The sequence below is a fragment of the Cucurbita pepo genome, chromosome 16 (genome assembly GCF_057944985.1).
Source record: "Cucurbita pepo subsp. pepo isolate OVF chromosome 16, ASM5794498v1, whole genome shotgun sequence".
NCBI classification, from domain to species: domain Eukaryota; kingdom Viridiplantae; phylum Streptophyta; class Magnoliopsida; order Cucurbitales; family Cucurbitaceae; genus Cucurbita; species Cucurbita pepo.
In genome coordinates, this window is record NC_141813.1 from 5438191 (window position 1) to 5441956 (window position 3766).

A 3766-nucleotide genomic window follows, 5' to 3' on the forward strand; every position below is an offset into this window, starting at 1 on the left:
CGGGTAAATTTTTCGTGAAATAAACAAAAGAATTTAAAAAATTATATTTACATAATATCAAAATAAAATCTATACATAAGTATTTAAAAACACAACATACTAGTTAAAACACAAAATAAGGAATGGGAACAAAACATTTTAAAACAAAAGGGTTGAGAACAACGAGTGAGGTTTGTCTATGGCACCTGCTTCAGAGTCCGCTCCCGACCTCGACCAACTCCTTATTACCTAAAAAAAATGGAGAATAAAGAAGGAGACAAAGACTCTGTAAGTAGCCTACTTGTAGGCTCTTAATCGTGTCCTTAATATTCTAGGTACCACATTCTTTGTTTTTGTCTTGTTCTTGTTATTGTTGTAAGTACTTAAGTTCTCCAATTCTTGTTCTTGAGTTGGGGTTCTTATCTTGATTATCCTGAGGACCTTGGTCCCTGGATTATGAAACGTTGGTTATCCTTTAAGGGCCTTAGTACATGGTTCTTGTCCTTAGAACTTGGATCTTGATCCATGTTCTAGACCTTGATCTTTCTCTTGTTCCTGATACTTTCTTTGTTCTTGTTCTGTTCTTGATTCGTTCTCCAAGACACTCCCCCTAGGATTTATGGCACTAGCTATGCACCTAACAATCCTGTGTCCAGGGCTTCATGCGTTCCAAGTAATACAATCTTAATCTACGTTCATGACTTCATGAGTTCCAAGTGACGTAGTCTTAACCCGCATCATCTTAGGGCTTGCCCGATGATACCGTCAGCTAACCTATGCCCAAGGCTTCATGCATTCCAAGCGGTATAGTCGGAAAACCTACATCCAAGACTTCTTAAGTTTCAAGAGATGTAGTCTAATCCTGCATCAAGGGCTTTCCCTATGATATAGTCTGAAACCCTATGCTCAAGGCTTCATGCGTTCCAAGCAGCGTAGTCTAAGTCATGAGCACGTTGTACCGTGGGAGGTCTTAGGAGTTTTTGATTCTTGGCTCGGGTAACTTACTATCTTCTTGTTCCATCATGGCCCTAGACTACTCCCCATGATAAACCATAAAGGTCATGTGGTTGGTGCATACATGAACATGGCATCCTGCAAATCTTTTGGGTACCCGTAACATGGTGCAGGGCATCTCTTCTAGGCGAGAGAAATGAGACCAATCATGATATTCTTCAAAGGAAACATGGTGCAGAGCATTCCATCTAGAAGAAGAAATCTTGGGCCTCAAAAAGCATTGCTTGGTGGGTTGTCATAGGTCATTCTGGACATGATTAGACGTTTTGTGTCTGAGGACCTTGGTCCCTTATCCTTCAGTGGTACCTTGCATCTTCTTACTTGGGTAGTTGTAAATCTTGTGTGGTATTGTTCTTGGTTCTCAATCTTGTAAGTTTCTAAGGTTTGTAATTCCTTAAAGCATAAGTTGTAACTTGCATTTGTAACCATATGAACCCATCTTAGCATGAGTTGTTCTAGAAGTTCATAAATTCCTAGGGAGTTCTTTAAAGAGTTCTAGAAGAGTCTTGATTCTTGTGGTGTTTCCTTTAGGTGTTTCTTGGGTCCTAACTTGGTTTAGGTTCCAAACTTGCTCCAATCAACTTGAAACCTCAAACATATCTTCATGTCCTTCATAATAGATCTTATAAGAAGTACGAAACCATTTGTAGCACGTACAAACCTTGGAGTTTCATAAGTCGTCCTAGGGGCATTTTGGTCATTTTACCCATAATTCTTGGTTTTGCTACTTAACGTGTTCCAATAGCTTTCAAATTTTTATAAGTCGTCCTAGGAGTTCATTTAGTGGGTTATTTTAATGTTACTTAAATCTTGAGCATTTTGATCATTTGAGGTCCTTAACTCACCATTCTTTTTGTTTTTCTTTCATATATCCTAAATTCATACTTATTTTAGCATTCATATGGAAAATCTAATGGATTCCTACAAGTATTTTTTAACAAAACGTCCAAGGTCACTACTTACCTCGTCGTCGACATTTGAGATTTCAGTTCTTGAGCTTCCAGTATCCGAATTATCTCAAATGTCCTTCCACAGACTCCTTAGTTTGTTTCTCGAACCATAAAGATTTACGTGAGAATCGGTCTGGAAGGAGGTTAAAATTGAGAAAACCGAGGGAAGGTCAACATATACCTATCTTTGAATTTTATTGGTCAAAGTTTGACCTTTGACTTTGGACTTCATCTTCTTCATTGGTAGCTAAAAAATCTCGATTTTTTCTTATCAGACCCCTCTGGTTTTACCTTTTTATAGCTATATATAGACATATAATGGATTCAATTTCTCCACGAAACCTTTAGATGAAGTTTCAAGCAAGAAGTAGAGACCAAGTTCATACCTTTTTGTTGTCTGTAGCACAAGTTATAACCTTCCAAAGTTCGTCGGAAAATATGTTTCTCGTCGGAGTATATCTAGAAACCTTTTGTTGGGCAACCGATTATAAAACTTTTCAGTGCCTGATTCCTTCACGAAACTTGTTGTAAATCCCATATGAAATATGTAGGAGTTGGTAGGAAGGAAAATGATTAACCATAGCCCTCGAATTTGGAAGAAATTCGAGAAAGAAAAACCCATAATCTAAGAGCTTCAAACTCGAGTTTTAGGAATTCTCATCACTCGATTCTTATCTTAAAACTTTGCCCCAACTTCAGACTTTATAGGGGAAGCTTCCACCGACATTGAGAGCTCCAAAATCGTCGTGATTTTGAATTTTCTGGATAATTTGTCGGAAATATCCTCTCTGATCACGAGCTACCAACTTTGAGTTTGAATTCCGACTGTTGGATTTGATGATCTTTGAACGTTCTAGATTGTATCCAAATTTGGAGAAAATCCAACAACACGATTTCGAGATTGGAAGGACTTTGTGCCGATGGTCACATGCAGAGGTTTTTATTTTCAGCAGAATGGCACTTTCGTAATTATCCATATCATCAGGGTAATTTTGTAATTTGCCACTTTCAGAATATTTTATTATTATTTTTCTCCAAAAATTCATAATCTTCCTAAAAATTTCTTCATCTCTGTCATTTTCCTGTCCTGGAGCATCTTGAAATTCCCTCTAGATAAGGAATTAAATATCCAGAAATTTCCTTAAAAATTGGAAAGTGACTTTTTTTTGTCCTTTTCGCTTACACTTTCATTCCCAATACTTCTCCAAAGGCCTTATTCCTTACAGTAACTTGTTAGGGTATAGAAATGACTTGCTTAAGACCCTTTTCCTTGCTTAATCCTTTTAATTTCTTTATTGGATCCTTTCAGACTTACATGGTTGGCTTTGCTTCATTTTTATGGTGTTGCAGCTTCTTACCTCGAACCTACTACCAACAAGCAAGTAAAAAAGAAATGTAGAAATTAAAAATAAATAGACGACTGGATTCCTTGGGACACACCCTCTGTGACCTCATAGTTCTCGAGCAGCGCTTCTTACCTTGACCAATAGTCAACAAACAATTAAAAACTAAATGTAGAAATTCAAAATAAACAGACACGACTTGAAGCCTTGGGAAAATCCCCGTTGTTACCGCATAGTTCTCGAGCAATGCTTCTATAACACCTGTTAATCGACTACTCCATTCACATGAGTTACCACTAACATAGATATTTTGCTTCAAAAATCGGTCATAAAACAAAAAATTTCATACATGACAAGTAAAACATGTGAATCAAGTATATTTTACAACACAAAATAATCAAAGTAAGTTTTCAACAATAAAAGCACATGTACTTAAAACAGGATCAGAAAAGGATTCCTTATTGTCTCGAGCCTGCTGGT